General features: G+C 50.3%; 1 long non-coding RNA gene across 1 annotated transcript in view; it reads left to right on the plus strand.

The window, feature by feature from the left end:
• Positions 1-14,670, plus strand: part of LOC111817225 — a 111,384-nt gene extending 96,714 nt beyond the window's left edge. Inside the window, exon 4 of the long non-coding RNA XR_002821474.1 lies at positions 14,627-14,670. This is a non-coding gene — a long non-coding RNA (uncharacterized LOC111817225). The remainder of the gene's footprint in view (positions 1-14,626) is intronic.
• Positions 14,671-16,526: the final 1,856 nt, after the last annotated feature.

The raw sequence follows: 16,526 nt of genomic DNA on the forward strand, positions 1-16,526 counted from the left end.
ATATATATATATAATCCTTAGGTGAAGAACTAGAAAATAAAGTAAGAATTCTAAGTAAATGTAAGGATACTCAGTGTTTATGGATTAGAGAACTTTATGTTGTAAAGATGTCAATTATTTCTAACTTGATCAGCACAATCATTCAAAATACTAGCAAGCTATTTTTAGAAATTGATAAACTTATTCTAAAATTAATATAAAAAGGCAGAAAACTTAGAATAGCCAACACAGTGCTGATGAAGAACAAAGTGGGAGAAGTCACAGTACTCAACTGCAAGAATTACTAAGCTGATGAAGATAGCGAGGATTGGCAAAACAGATACGCAAATCACAGGCCCGTGAGTGGACTCACAAAAGCATAATCAATGGCTATTTGACAAAGGCGCAAAAGCAATTCAAAGGAAAAAGTAAAGTCTTTCTGAAAAACATACTTGAATGCTTAGATGTTCAAAATATAAGCAACCAATGAGTCTAGATAGAATTTATACTTTACACAAAAATTGACTCAAAATAGTTCATAGACCTAAACACAAAAAGCAAATCTATACATTTCTAGGATAAAATACAAGATAAAATCTGACACTGAGCTTGGTGATGAATTTTTAGATGTAATGTTTAAAATATAGCTCATGAAAGAAAACCATGTAAGTTGAATTTCATTGAAATTAAAAACTCATGTTCTATGAAAAATGCTGATAAGATAAAACAAACACACCCTACAAGCTGGCAAGATAGCTCAGTGGACTAAGGGCCTGCTTTGGCAAGCTCAGGGACCAGGGTTTGATCCCCAGTCCTGCTTGCTGCACCAGCCCGGCCCTGGGGCACACTGGGCTGGTGACTGAGTCTGGGCATGGTGGCACACACACCATGCCTGTAATCCCAGCACTGAGAAGGCTGAAAACAGGAGGATCACTACAAGTCCGAGCTGCATAGTGAGACCCAGTACCAAATACATAGATGGAAACAAAACACATCCTACAGACTGGGAAGAAGTATTTCCAAAATACAAACTTGACAAAGACTTGAATCCAGATATATTAAGAAATTTTAAAACTCAATAATAAAAAAAAGTGGCCCAATTAAAAAATGGCTAGAAAGTCTTCATAGACCCTGAACCAAAGATATACAAATGCCAAGTGAGTATGTAAATCATCATCAGTGAATAGGAAAATGCAAATTAGTATATACCTATTATATCACTACTGTATCACCACACACCCATCCATTCTAATGGCTAGTGTGCAAAAAACAAAAATACCAATTGCTGATGCAAATGTAAAGCAATACAAATCCTCATTCACTGCTGATCGGAAGACCAACTATCACAGCAACTTCAGAAGACAGACAATTTCTTCCAAAGTTAAACATAACCTTACTGTGCGATCCAGCACTCGTTCTCTTAGGTATTCACCCCGTTGATTCATTTTTGGGGATGAACAGAAATCTGCATTTGCATGTGTGTGGCAACTTGATAGAAAGTTGCCCCAAACTGGAAGCAGCCTGGTTGTCTTATAGTAGATGACTGGATGAATAGGATGTGCAGATAAAGGTACACCGAAGTTAGCAAGAAGTAGTGAGCAAGAAAACTGTGAAAAAACATAGATGAATCTTAAGTACCTACTGCTTACTGAAAAGACACCCATCCATGTTAGATGACATTTTAGAAAAGGCAAAACCATAGGGAAAAGAAAGAGATCAGCGCTTTCTGGGAGCTGGGAGATGGGAAGGTCGAGTAAGCGGCATGAGATTCTTTCAAGGACAGTGTGACTATTGCCTAGGAGACTGTCATGGTATCCGAGTATTATGGACATACAACACTGCTTCGATCAAAACTCCTGGGATTTGACATCACCAAGAGTGAAACTTAATGTATGCAAATTTTAAATAGTCAGGTGAGAAGCTGGGGAATTAAGGCTGGAATGCTGAATATGAAAAAAAAAATTTTGAGTGTATTTATAAAATTTTTGAGTGTATATATATATTTATAATATCGGAAATGATCCTACTGAAGGGGTGGGGTAAACTGCATGGACCCAGTAGCCCTGAAAATGAGTAGTGACTGTAAGACTAAGAACAAAAGGGGTTGTAACAACACTGTATTTTATTATTATTATTTTTTTTTTTATTTTAGGACAGGGTCTACAGGGTGTTTAGGGTCTCACTACTAGATCAAACTCATAGTGATCCGCCTGTTTACAGCCTCCCAAGAGCTGGGATTACAGGGGTGTGCCACCACGTCCAGTCTCAATCACCGTCTCAGCATGCCCCGAGGGTGGGGCTGGCACAACAAGCCCAGGGAATTGAACCCCCAGCCCCTGTGCCTGTAGGCAGGTGCTTTAATCCCCTGAGCTATTTGGCCAGCCCTTAACACTATATTTTAGTTGGGAAGATTGCATCCCACTGGGGTAGGAGTTGGGATGTTACTGTTCGTGTACTCTAAGGGTGGTATACACAAGTGAGTGGTGGAGCCAGGTTTCTCCTACTGGGGTGGGAAGAAACAGAAGCCCAGGGATGAGGATCACCGACCTGTGCATGTGAATGGGCCTCAGAGAGCTTATTAAATCCCCAGGGAGGAGTCACACCCTGTGGGAAAGTGCTGCAGGCTCGCACGCAGGGCTCCTCTCTTGAGGGGCTCCTCTCTTCTGGGCCACACTGAGTCCCCACACAGGCCCTGCAGCGGCAAGAGTGGGCAGAGACACTTCTGTTGAGTGCAGTGAAGCTTTGAAGAGGCTGAGACCTCTGAGACCTGAGGAGACTTTGAATCTCCCTTCAGCTCCCCAGTCCCAACCACAGCCTTCGCTTGATGTAAAACATGTGTTCAGCTTGAACACAGTGAGGCTCATTTCCACACCAGTGGGGCTGCTTGCTCTAAGCTTCCTCAGTGGGTGGAAACAGAGTAAGCTCTGTGACGCGCACAGCACTTTGCAAGGAAGTCATGCCCGCGGGTCACGACCGTAGATCTGGAGACAGATTGGGAGCCAGGGTCTCTGCCACTCAGCAGTGGTGCTAGAGTCTGGGTGACCAGGTGCTGGCCTGGTGGCACTGGCCTGAGGCTGGCCTGGTGGCGCTGGCCTCTGGGCCAACTGTCAATCTGCAAGGCCTGCAGACAAGATGCCTGGAGTGAAAGTGCCTGGAGTTACTTGGAAGCTGAACAGTTCAGCAGCTAGAAGAGGGAACCTTCCAGATTGTTCTGGAACATGGGTCCATCCTCCCTTCCCATCTTTGGCCCTACCAACAGCCTCCTCATCCACATGATCAACAGCCTTTCTTCCAACCAGAACATCTGGCTTCGCTCCTGCCACTTCGCCAGCTATGTGACCCTGGCTGGGTCGTGGGGCCTCTCATCCAAGAGTTGACTAAATGCTTTCCAAAATTTTTTCCAGCTCTAAAAGTCCTTGGTTTTTTTTTTTTTTTTAAATCAATGAATGAACAAGAAAATCAGCAACATTTCATTTAGCGCTCCTGTAGAGTTGGTCTAAGGTAAAAGATCTCAATTCAAAAACAACAACAAAAAAACCAAACCAAAACAAAAAAACCCTCAGCTCCTATAGATAGGCTGACCAAATGTCTAAAATGGAAAGGATTAGGCCTGGAGATAGCTCAATGGCTTAAGGTACTGGGGTTGGGGGGAGAGAAAGAAAGGATTTGTGGAAAGTGAACACAAGAAATTCATCCTGAATCAACCTTCAAGAAATCTTTATGGAGTAACTTCTACATGCAGAGCACCAAACTCAAGGGGAAACATAAAAAGTCTCATTCTTTCCCTGAAAAGAATTTAATACTTGCTTGGGGGTGGGAGGGATAACTGAAGGTGACTACACATAATAGGTAACTGCAGGGGAACAGTAGGGCTGTAAGAAGAGGGTACCTGGGGGGCAATTGTAGACATACAAAGTCTGCAAGTGCAGAGAAGCCAAGAATTAGAAGCAGTGCTCAAAACTTACATCTAAGAATGTGCCTCACTGAGCCCTGCACAATTAGCTCTAGGCACCACCATGGCCAAAGTGCTAGGAAGGAGCGCCATTGTCCTGGAAGTGGTGACACATTCTGTGAGCACTTCCCTAAATCAAGAAGATGGTGGCATCATTAATTCTCAAGAACACTGGAGAGACAGACATGGCGAGGCCAGAGCCTGAGGAGAGAAGGGGACAGGAGCACTAGTGGGGAAGACCAGGAGGGCTCCCACCTGTGGAAGATCTAGGACTGGGCATCTGGTCAGGGCATCAGCAAAGTGGAATCCCACCTCCCACGTGCCTTCTGACTGGTGCTCCCTGTGGCCTTGTGCCCCCCTGGACAGCCCATCCTGTGAGCACGCCACTGTCATTTTTCCTGGGGACAGAATTTTCAGCTTTCTCCTGACACCATACTGGGTCAGGAGGAAGTGAACCAGAGGCTGGAAGAGAGTGTTCCTCCACAACATGATTTTCAGGGGAGCCTACCTCTGTCCCAAAGGGGAAGTAGGTCCCTAACTTGCTTCTGGGACATTTTAGGAACAATAGGCAGAATGCAGTTTCTGTTGAGGGTAAAGTAGGGTTGAGGCATAGAGGAAGAGGGGCAGCCTTCCCTTCCTGCTCTCTCCTAAGGAGGTGGTCTGGAGCAGGACCCAGGGATTGGGTTCACAGTTGCGCAAAGCTAGGAGGCACTTCAGGGCTGGCCTTAAAGGGCAAGTAACCCCAGTAGGGTGAACTACAGGGTGCACGTGGCAGAAGTGGACTATTCCTCTCTTCTGGGGCTGGACTGTCTACCTTCATCTGCCTGTGACAATTTCCCTGGGATGTGCCTCTTTGTTGCAGTTTCCCTTTGGTATGAAGGCTCTGGTCCTATTGGACTAGGGCCTCCCCAAAGACCTCAGCTTACTTACATCAACAACAGCCCTCTTTGCAGATCAGCGTGCATTTGGAGGTAGTTGGGTTTGGGCTCGAAGGCATGGCTTTGGTATGAGACATGGTTCAACCCCATCGTCATCCCAAGGATCCATCAGTTGCAGGCAGAAGAAGAGGGGGGTACGCGTTGGGCCCCTCGGTGAGGCAGCTCTGTGCTGGCTCTGAGCCACTGTCACCACATTGCAGAAGAAGACAGAGCGCACAGGTCACGGCCAAGCACAGTGTGAACTGAGAACCCTGGACACCAAGCCCATTGTCAGGGCTGGGTTGGGCAGGTCCACAGGACTCCCATGCAGACGCCATGTCTGGCCCCCAGGGTGCCTGCCCCTGGGGCTGGGCAATGGGATGCTCCCCAGGCCAATCATTGAGATCCAGCCAAGCAAAATGTGGCCTTGTGCCTATACCTGTTGCGGAAGACTGGGGATGGCTCTGTGCCATGCCTGCCCACTTGGGGTCAGGCCCAGCTCCCATGGAGTAACATGGTGACAGGAGACATCGTCATCTGACTCGATGCTCTGTGCCGTGCAAGACCATGCTCAGTGCCTGCCTCAGGTTGAAGCACATCTAATGGGCTTCTCCGGAAAGCTCTGCACGCAGGGATAACTCAGCCGATCCTGCCTGGCAGCGCGCCTGCTGCCGCTGCGAAGCCAAATCCTGCGCTCGTCACTTGGAGAGCCTGCAGCGAGGCCGCCTTTCTGGCTGGGTTCTGGCCAGGTGAGCCAGCCTGGGGGACCAGGAGAGGATCCGGGTGCACCTGCGGCTCATGTTACTCCCCTGCAGCCCGCGCTCTCCCTGCTGCTGTTTTTCCAAGCACCTCGGTCCTGCCAGATTGACAGCTCCCTCTTGGTTGGGATCAGAGCTTAGGAAATGGGCTTTTCAAACCCTGCTTGCAGTTCTGCCTGCCAAAAGCCCCACCACCACCGCCTGTTGCCTTGTTTACCCTGGCCACCAGGCCGCTCTGCACTCTAATAGGTTACTGTCCAGAGAAAAGTTTCCTTTCTGGAGGAGGCGGCTCAAGTTCTGAAATAAAGGTTTCCTGCGGCCCACGACACCGTTCGGTTTGTTTTATCTGTCTCCACCTGCGAAGCAGAGAATTAACCTGCTGCCCGCGGCCAGGCCAGCAGATGACTGCAGGAAAGCGGAGCTCGGGTGTGCGTTTTCCCCAGCACAGCGCCGCCTTGTTCTCCTCTGCCCAGCATTGTGTGCAGGAGGCCCAGGCCCACATCTGAATAGGACTCTGTGTAACTCGATCTGTTTTCTTTCTTTGCTATAGCCTGCGTGCCAAATTTAACTGCGCCCCAATCTGTGGTTTGTGTATGCAGAGTCGTGCAGGAGGGGAAGGTACCGGAGGGGGGAGGCTGTATCCATGTGGGTTTGCTCTACCTTCCTTTTTTTGCTTGCCCGCTTACTCACTGTTTGCAGTGTAGAACTTAACAGGACCGTGTGCTCTGGCCTCAGCCCTTAACCCTTTAGGGATAAGCAGCAGGCAAAGGCACAAAGGCCTCCAGTGCCCTGCTGGGAAGCCCTGTGCTATTGGAGTTAACTGAGGGCTCTGAAAATGTAGAAGACCCCTAAAGTGCCACCACAGCAATTAGTGGGGCCCTGCTCCCTGCACAGAAATATCCCAAACTCACAAACAAGCAGGGAGGGGCCTCCGAGCCAAGAGCCACCGCCATGGAGCCCAAGGTATCCGCAGGCGCCCACTTCTCAAAGGCTGATGTCCTGGGATTTCCCGAGTAGTATGAAAACAGATCTGGCAGAAAGTTTCCCAAGAGAGAGAGGAATCTGCTGTCCCATTAGAAGGGGGCCAGGCCTGGCTCTTGCCAGGGGAGATGGCTCAGCGGTCCTAGGGTTGCCCGCAGCTGGCCCCAGCTGGGGGATGAAACCTCTTGAGTGAACTGGAGCTGAGCTTCCCCTGGCAGGATGGAGAACACAGGTGAACTGAGGATCTTGGTACCTGCTACCAGGTGGCAGGTAAAGAGAGGTGGTTGGCAACGAGAGGCCCTCCCTCCCCCAGCCCCTTCCAGGAAGGCTCCCAGAAGGAAAGCTTAAATGTAGGTCTTTAGGGTTCTGGAGACCAAGGGAAAGCACTGGGTTCTGCTGCCCATTTCTTTCAGAAATCACAGAAATGCTGAAAAATACAGAAGCGTGGAACTCTTTCTGAGGGGGAGACGTCTTGGGTCATCTTGGACTATATTTAGAATGGAAAATGTGCTGGCTCAGAGAAAAGTCGTCACGTGCATGCCCTTGTCCGCGCAGTGTGCTGAGAATCCTGTCCCAAGGGCCCCAGCCTCTGTCCTCACCCAGAGCGGTCTGTCTTCTGCAAAGCCAGCACAGGTGAAGCTGAGCATCCCCTGTTAGTGACCTGTGATGGGGTGGGGCTGCACCCCGAATCCAGGGCAACTCAGAAGCCTGCCTTTGTCCTCCAGCAGGAGTCTAGCAGTGCCTGTTCTCTGAGTGAGAATGCTGGGTCAGACACGAGGACACCAACCTGGATGCAGCTCACTGCCTACCCTCCAGGCGCTGTCCCTACAAACAGGGCAGGTCCTTTGCAGCAGTGGTGATCTGCCCGGTCCCATGTCAGCACTATTATCTTGCCTTTAGTAACCATCAAAATGCTTCAGAGATCCTGGAAGTTCATTGCACAACTGTCCTGCCGCAGAGCTGCACATGGTTTCTCAGAAAGGGCAACGCGAGCCGCCTACCACCCTCTCACCCTTGCCCCACTTCCCGGTTCACGTGGGAATCTGGGCTGCACGGAGGCCAAGTCAGAGCCAGTTTCCTGTGCTCCCGGGCCCAGAAGGAGCCCACGGGAGCACAAGTGGACCTCACTTCCTGGACCTGCTGTGGGCCAGGCCAGTCTGATCGGAAGGAATGACCAGGCTTCTGGCTCCTCGCAGATCTTGCCAAATCCACCTGGGAAATGTGCTGCAGTGTTGCCTCCCACCTGGGTCTGCCTGCAGCCTGCAGCCCAAGCTTACCCCGGCTGAACACAGCGGCCAGAACCCTCAGGTTTCTCCCTGGCCCAGCTGAGGCTGCCCCATGATTCCATGACCTGAGCTCCCGGAGACAGCCCTGCTACTTCCTCCTTGGTAGGGCGGCTGGATGTGTGTCTTCCACCATGGGCCTGCCCAGAGCTCAGCGCTCGCAGCTGGGCAAAGCGGCTGCGCTTGCAAAGTGACTGCACTTTCACGGACGTTAGAACCTGCCTGGAGGAGCCCCAGGCCCTTCTCGAAACTGACATGAGGGTGTGGGTTTTCGTACTGTATCACTGCATCATCTCCAAAGAAAATTCTCTTACAAGGAGTGAAACTTGGGCCGAGCGGACTATGCCGAGCAGGGCCTGCCGTGGACCGTTTAATCTATGTCTCTGTGTAGTTCGCTCCCACTTATCAGGCCTAAAATGACCTTGACCTGCCTGGACGAATCACCTGAAAGCAGAGTCAAGTTTCTTGCTCAGAAAAAAACGTCCTTTCAAGAGCTTTTCTAGGACAGCCTGGGACTGGAGCCCCCTGGGGGCACGGTTATCTTTCTGGGGGAGCTTTAGACACCACTGGTCCTTTGCCAAGATGGCATTCGAGGTCCTCGGAGAGGAAGCAGGACCCCCTTCCTCGCACACACCTTGAGCTCCACGGGCTCTCCCAGTGTTGATCTGTGCAGCTTGTTCTTGGCCCCCACCTGTTCAAAACTGAAATTTTCAAATGGGAAACCAAAGAAGCCCAATGTTAAGTGACACTGAACAGGTCGCGGCAACAGTCCCCCGCCCACATTCTGCCTTCTATATTCCATATTCTAGACTATCCCAGAGCTACATCTTCCTTGTCACCAATTCAATGCATTAGCATTTTTTAATTAAAATTCAGTATCATCGAACAGGTCATGGAGTGGGAGCGAATATTCTCTTTGTTCTAAAAATCCAAATGTAATGAAAGTGCCATTCACAATTGTTTTCCAGTGGGCTGGCTACTTATTAAAAAATGATTCTCAGTGAAAAAAAAAAAAAATAGGTGAATTTTCACAGCATGGCACCCATCAGGAGGCAAGCACACCAGTCCCAGCCCAGCCCCGGGGTATAAAGCATGTGTGTTGGGGCGGGGCTCTGCTGTCAGATAGCAATGTCAGGCTCACTGCTCCTGAGGCCGGTGACTACGATTCTGTGTCCTGGGGTGTTTTATAGACTGATGTCACTCTTTAGAGACAAATTATTGCATAAATGTTTACAGAAGAACACGCCTTTCACAGTGTGCCTGACAGCAAGCTGGAATCCCAGCGGTGTGGAAGGCAGACAGGACTGGGACACTGAGCTGCCACACCTGTTCCCCGGGGCAGAGGCCTCCTATGTGGGGACAGGGAGAATCCTGGTGGTCAGGCCCCCATCCCCACCTGCGGCAGCAAAGTGAATGCAGTCCCTTCCTTCACCTGTGGGGGCAGCCAAGGACCCCAAAGGGAAATTGTAAACCGAAGCAGAGGCCATGCTTTTTATTTGGCCTCAATATAATCCCTGTGCCTTCATGGAAAAATCTAGTGATCTCTGCCTCTCTTTGCAAAGATCAAAAGATCTGTGCTTCCCCAGTCTCCATCTGCCGAAGCCATTATCCATTGTCCAGGGTTGTCCCTGGGTCCTTTCTTTCTTTTTTTTTTTTTTTTTTTTTTTTTTTATGAATTTAGGACAGGGTCTACAGGGTATACAGGGTCTCACTACGTGGATTGGACTCATAGTGACCCTCCTGTTTTCAGCCTCCCAAGTGCTGGGATTACAGGCGCACGCCACCACGCCCAGTCTCAATTGCCTGTCTCAGCGTGCGCCGGGGGTGGAGCCGGCGTGGCAGGCTGGAATCCTTTCATTCCTGCTGGGCTCCCCGGGTACTGGGTCATGGCATAACCCTGAGGGTTAGTTGGATGGAAGAAATATTTTCCTCTGCAATTGGAGCGGCCCTAAGCAGATCACTCTGGAGTCCAGCCTCAGTTTGCCCAACTGTACAATGTGTCAACGGTGTGGCTTCATGGAGTGGTTGCATGTACAAAGTAAGACCTCCCAAGAGCACAGTGTCTGCATAAAGAAGCCTCGGGTCACATCTGTGTGTCCTCAGGGGACATTGGTGTCCCTCAGGGATGACAATAATGCAAGCAGCCAGCACAGCTTTCCTCGTGGACAGCTGCTAGGGAGCAGGACAGGACTGCTCAGAAGCCAGGGGCTCTGGGCTCCTGTCTGTTGACCAAGACCTGGCCCTGGACTGGAGGCGAGGCAGGAACAATGTGCTCCACAAACCCTTGTGGACATCTCGAATGGGTTTCCACTGCTCCGTAACAAACAGATCTCTTAAATTCATAGTGAATCTGGCTCCCTCAACACATCTGCAGTGAAATGCTGGAAGCGTGTGCAGAGGCTGTCTGGAGATGGGCTTTTTTTTTTTTTTTTTTTTCCACGACTAAATCCATAGTTACCCTCCAAGTTGTAATCTTATCATATGTAACCAGTTCCACATAAACAGATCTAGGTATGTTTTCAGTAGTTTCAGCTGAAACCTGTTAAGAACAGATGTGCACTTGGTCCCCCGGCACAGATCCATTTAAATGGATTTTTCCATCTATAGCTTTTGCTTTCTCCCCTTCCTTGGAGAGGGGAAAGAACAAGAAAGTGGAACCATCCTTAAAGTGGCCTCTACAAGTCTCGGGGTCACTGCAACCCGTGTTTCCCACTGGCTGCCCAGCAGCACCGAGTCCTGTCGGGCTGTGAACCCTGAGCATGCACCCACCGCCAGCACCAGGGCTGGTTTTTCCCTGCTGCTGCAGAAATCAATAGCTCCAAGTGAGGCTTCAGCAATGATCTGCTTCTGTTGGGGAAAGGAAGGGAGAGGGTTAGAGATTTAACCCAGGTCTTCACCCTGAGCTATATCCCCAGTCCCCAGACCCTTCTAAATTTCTGACGTTGAGACTGAATCACCCAACATGGGCTCCAACTTGCAATTCTCCTGCCTCATCTTCCCAGGGTGCTGGGATTACAGCTGTGCACACCATCTTTGGCTTATGTATCTCTTTGACCCTTTGGCTCTTTAAGCCATCATTAAGAAAAGGGGAAAAAGAATATAAAAACTCTCAAGTCAACAACAACAAAACCAAGTGCCTTGTTAGAAAAAGGATAAAGGACCTAAATAGACATTTCTTCAAAGAGAACATACAGTGGCCAAAGCTGTTCGGCTTCATCAGTAACTCAGGAAATGCAAATACAAACCACAGGAGTCACATTGCTTCATACCCTTTGGACTGGGCAATAGAAAAAATAGAGAATAGTATCGGAGGGGATTGCAGAACACTTGTGGGGTGTCAGTGCAAATGCGAAACAGAGTAGTACAGCTGCTGTGGGAAACAGTGTGGCTGTTCCTCAGAAAATTAAAAATAGAGTTTTCATATGACCCACCAAGCCCAGTTCTGAGCATATCCAAAAGAACTGACAGCAGGAGCTCACAGGACACTTGCATGCCTGTGCTCCTAGTGTCATTATTCCCAGCCACCCAAAGGTGAGTGTGTCCCAGGAGTTCCTGGAAAGATGAGTAGATCAGCAGAATGTGGCACACACAAATAACAGAATATTATTCAACCTTAACAAGGAGGGGCCCTGTTGCACACTACAGCATGGACGATCTGGGAAGACGCTGTGCTAAGTGAAATAGGCCAGTCCCCAAAGGACAGATGCTGTGGGACCCCACTTACCTGGGCTGCTTAGGGTGGCCACCTTCATGGACAGACAGTGGGATGGTGGCTGCTGAGAGGCGAAGGGAGCGCGATTGCTTAGCGTGCATAATTTCAGCGTGGACGTGGGAAACAGTTCTGCAGGCTGGCTACTGCACCGTGAGTGTGTCTAACCCTCCTGAACCGTACCCTTAAAAGGGCTAACAAGAAAAACCAAGGTTGGGGGGGGGACACCGATCAGGACATCCACTAAGGGGCACGTGAGGGACTGGGAGAGATGTGCGTGCTTGGCAAGACATGGAGCTCATATTGGTGCAGTGGGGTAAGGAGGCTGTGCATGCTCAGGTTTGGGTTTCAGGTCTTTGCCCATTTTCAACCAGGGTCATTTGTCTTGTTGTTGGGTGCCCTAGGTGTCAGATAAGAAGTAGAACAGTGGTGCAAGGACTCTTCAGTGACAGCATCCTCACTGGTCATCATGACTCTGGTACAAAAGCCCTACCCCACTGGTGGGTTACCATCCGTTTCCCCGTGGCCAGCATGGAGGGAGAGGCACCGGTCACATATAGTGGTGTTTGGGTATGTCACATTGCTTGGGCATCCTCTGCCTTGCAGGAATCTGTCCTACTGGCTTTGTGCTAGCTCCTGGAGGGGTTGGAAAGACAGCTTGAAGGGGATGCGATGGCCAATGGAGTCAAGGCCCTCTGAAGGAAGTGCTGCTGCTGCAGCTGCAGTGGGTCACATCCACAGGGAGACCCTGAGTCACCACCACTTTGCTCCATTTGGTCATCTGGTAAAGGAGGGTAAGGGCAAGGTTGAGATTTACAATCTCTGATTCCAGGTCTTCTGGGGGGTTCCATCTTCCTGTGTTCTGTCCAGACTGGTGCAAAGGGAGTATGACTGTGTTTCTCAGTGTTAACAGGACAACAAAGTGGAGAATTACTGAGGTGCTTTGGGTTTTCCTGTTCCTTGGGGCCCTGAAGGGGCGAGGTCTGAGGCAGAGTCAGAGCCTCCTGCTGGGTTCTTTGGAGTGGTGATGACTTCCCGTCCCTAGTAGGAAGGGACCCCTTGGAAATGCTTGGGCTCAGCTGAGCAGGTGGCTTCCAGCACAGAGAGGAGTCCTATTCGTCATCATGAGGAGAAAAGAACAAAACCAAAGCATTCATTAACACTTCAGAGAGGATGAAAGGCCACACTGAGGGCCCAACTGCTTTCCCCACTGGCAGGCAAGAGTGCATGGAGAATGAAGTGAACCTAGCCTGGGAGAGAGGAGACGCTGCCTCCAAGGGCTTCTCTTGCTGGCTGAGGCCGTGGGGCTCCCTGCTCCCCTGCCCCGAGGAGAACTCGGATATGCTGAGGAGCACATTCTGGTGATTCATACCTGGTTTATGAAAAGATTGTCTTCAAGCTTTTAGATCTCTTCCCCATTTCTTCTGCCTATTTTCCTGTCTGCTTGCTTTCTTGTATAGTTTTCCAAAGTAAATATTCACAGGCCTTGGTTTCTACCAATGCTGGAGTTCACAGAAGAAAAAAAAAATCTAATAGGCTCAAAGCTCCTTTTTTAAAAAATTCATATGGCTTGTCCTGGTTTGGGGGCAGCATGTCTGAGCACAACACAGAAACTGCTGAAATGGGGACAGCAGCCCAGAACAGCCCAGAATCTGGGAGCTTATCGAGAAACCCGAACCTGCTGAGTAAGTCAGCCAGGTGTCTCCACTTGGCCTGGGAGGATTCCGGGCCAGCGCTGTGCTTCCCGAATGAAGAGCGCTGGGCAGAATGGCTGGGACTGGCCAGCCTGTCTTCACCTTCTCCACTTCTGTGGGGGCCCTCCATTGGCTGCCCACAACTCGCTAGGTTTTCATTATCTGTTCCACTCGCCCACCACTGAGTCCCCACAGAGGTGCTCCCCACGAATGACTGGCAGCTTTGTGACCTTTGTTTTCAGCCACAAATGAAAGGGGACTTAAAAGATGTACAGGCGTGTGTGTGTGTGTGTGTGTGTGTGTGTGTGTGTGTGTTTATGCTTAATGCACATGCTCCTCATGAAAAACAGGATAAATTACCAAGAATGGCAACGTAATGATTACAGAAAAGTATATGAGGCAGAACCCCATTAGCGAGCTGCGTTTTGGTCAAAACGAAGATACTGGCAGGCAGAATAACACGCCTTGTGCCGGAACGCATTCAGCTGTAGCAATGACTAATAATGTAGCAGAGGATTTGTTCACATTTTTCCCCTTTTGTGCCTATTTTCATAAGTTAATAACTCAAGCATGAAAATTGGTTCAGGCTGGAAACTAGCGGTAAGAGCAGGGCAAACGGTGTGGGAAACAACTTTTTGTTGTTGTTGTTACTTAATTTAGTTGGGCTGGTTTCAAGTTAAGAGGAGTAGAAATGTCAGTGTGGGTTTTCTCTAGCAACGTGTTTGTGGTAAGCCCAACAATGTTTGAGATTTTATTATAGGAGGCAACTGCTTGATGACTACAGAGAATAGTTTCTCTTCCTTCAGGTGTCTGTTCCTGTCTGGTACTGGCAGAGCTTATTGGGGACAAGGGATGAGACTGTATCAAAACCTTAGGATGCTATCATACTAGTCTCATTTGCTGTCAGCTGGAAAACTATTCTACCAGCAAACCAAACAGCCTGATCAGCAGACAGCTGCCTTAGACCAAAGGGGACGAGAGTGGGTGTGAACTCTGCCGGTTTTAGAGAATTCCTGGAGAAGCACACGGGACAGAAACAAGAGCAACCATCATAATGCCTCTCATTCCTGTAGGAATTGGGGTTCCTGATCCCTTCCTTCCCTGTCCCCAGAGCCAAAGTCAAGTGAGGTGGACCAGATTTCACAAAACTCCTTTCCTTTTTCTCTTCTTTTTGGAAGAAATCGGAAAGATACAGAAATGCTCAGGGGATCAACAGAAAAATGCAGAGAATGCTATAACAAATGCTCACAGACCCACAGCCCAGAACTAGGTGCTAATCTTTCATAATGGGCACTCAAACGTTTAAACTAACCGAAACGTTACTCATAAAGTCGTGCCTTCTTCATTTCACAGACCTCAACGTGGGGCGCAGGAGAGGAGAGGAGAGGAACTGGGGCGTCTGCAATCTCCTCCTCCTTCCCATCCTTCAGAAGATATTTCTGAGGACACCACCAGGCTGGTAAGACAAGCACTATTGTCCCTCTTCTCCCATGGGAGCTTGGGGTCCCCAGGGCATTTGTTTGAGGACCTGTGCTGGGCTCCGGGGACAGAGAAGAGGGTCCCAGTTCCAAGCAGCATTGGAGGGGACTCTGCCTGGACAACCCCACCTCCCCCCCTCCAAGCAGGTAGCACGCGGGACAGGCCAGGAAATGCTTAGGGTGACCCTTCCCAGAAATCAATATGCGCACTACACAGCTTCCATTTTAATTCATACGCCAATCATGAATCCTTGCGAAAGAAATCAAATATATTCTGCCCTTAATTTGCCTCCGGGTTGAAAACAATCGGATTTTCATTTTGATGAGAAAGTTGCTACATTTATAATATAATCTTTGATATAGCCTCCTGGCCCCCAAAGGCATCTCAATCTTTTGAGAGTGAACTGTGAGAAGGGACCAGAGCGTCTTCTGTGCGTCCGGAGCCTCTAAGTCCACCCCTGGCGGAGGAGCGGTTAGATCCCCGCTGGCGCTGCACGCAGCAGGCGAACCGCGCAGGTCCGCAGCTGGGCTCTCCGCAAACCCGCAGCTCTGCAGGCGCGCGCCGCGCTGGGGCTGCTGGAGTGACAGCTCGCTTAGAAACCAGCTACGGTTTTACAGGGGTAAAAATCGGCGTGCGTTTCCTGTGTCGATTGATTTTGGCTCCAGAGAGAGCTCGCTGGTCATTTCGGAGCGACTGAACCCCCTCGCTTCTATCAGCTCCCTCGGTTGTTTTAGGAAAAGGGAATTGTTTGAGGAGAGGTAAAAGGCAGCCTTTTCCGTTCCAAAGCAAAGCCCAGCTGGCGGCCTGGCTGTGTCAGGAGCCGCGGCTGGCGCGGGCGCTCGCAGCAGCTCAGCTTCTCCGCAGCACGGCGAGGCTGCGCGCACCTGGCCCGGGCAGCTCCGGCTGCGCCCAACCCCCAGCCCGGAGGCTGCGCACCGCGGCTCAGCGGCGGGGCCAGAAGCCCAAACAGGAGGAGCCGGCAGGTGCAGGCTGGAACCGATCGGTGAAAACCCCGCCGGCGCTCCCAGACCCGGCAGCGCACAGCCCCGCGCGCTCTGGGTCTCCCAGGCCGGTGGTGCGCGCATGGCGGAGCACAGCGCTTCTTCCTAGTTTCCTCCCCTCCGAGGCCCCGCGGAGAATTTCCAAAGCTAGTTTCCAGCTTTCAAAGACAAAACCACAGGGTTCCTGGCTCGGCCTCTTCCTTCATCAGCTTCACCAGAGCCTTACTGGTCTCATCCGGCTGCTACTTCTCCTAAGCAGAAACAGACGAAAACACTCACAGTCCCACAGGGAAACGCACCGAATCTTGTTCAAGCCTCTGAAACCCCTCTAGAGTGGACTGCTGAGAGACCCCGTGCCTCCGGCTTTGGCGCTCTCCTTGGGGCAAATGCAAGGAAGGCTGGGCAGCTGTAGAGCATGTAAGGGGCCGGGGCCTCCTAGAAAGCACCAGAAAGACTGTTTCTGCGCTGGCCGCACCCAGATGGCTTGAAGCTAAGCCCACAGCTCATTGTGGCTGGAAAGAGATCCTGGAAAGAAATTAAGACAGTGATCCCTTTGGTGCGGCTTCGAAAGACTTGGTGAACAGCCCCAGCATTTCTAAAACCTGCATGCAGGAGAGATTCACTGATGATGACCACTGGGCCTTTTTCTTGTGATCAAATAGCTTGTGGTGGTATATCATTGGGACTTTAAGGTAGGCCCCCACTAAGGGTGATCTGTAGCTGTCCATTCCCTTGCTTGTCACCCCTGATCTTCCCCTGTGGAAAGGTCTGCT

This window comes from Octodon degus, unplaced genomic scaffold, assembly GCF_000260255.1.
Source record: "Octodon degus isolate 3935 unplaced genomic scaffold, OctDeg1.0 scaffold00052, whole genome shotgun sequence".
NCBI classification, from domain to species: domain Eukaryota; kingdom Metazoa; phylum Chordata; class Mammalia; order Rodentia; family Octodontidae; genus Octodon; species Octodon degus.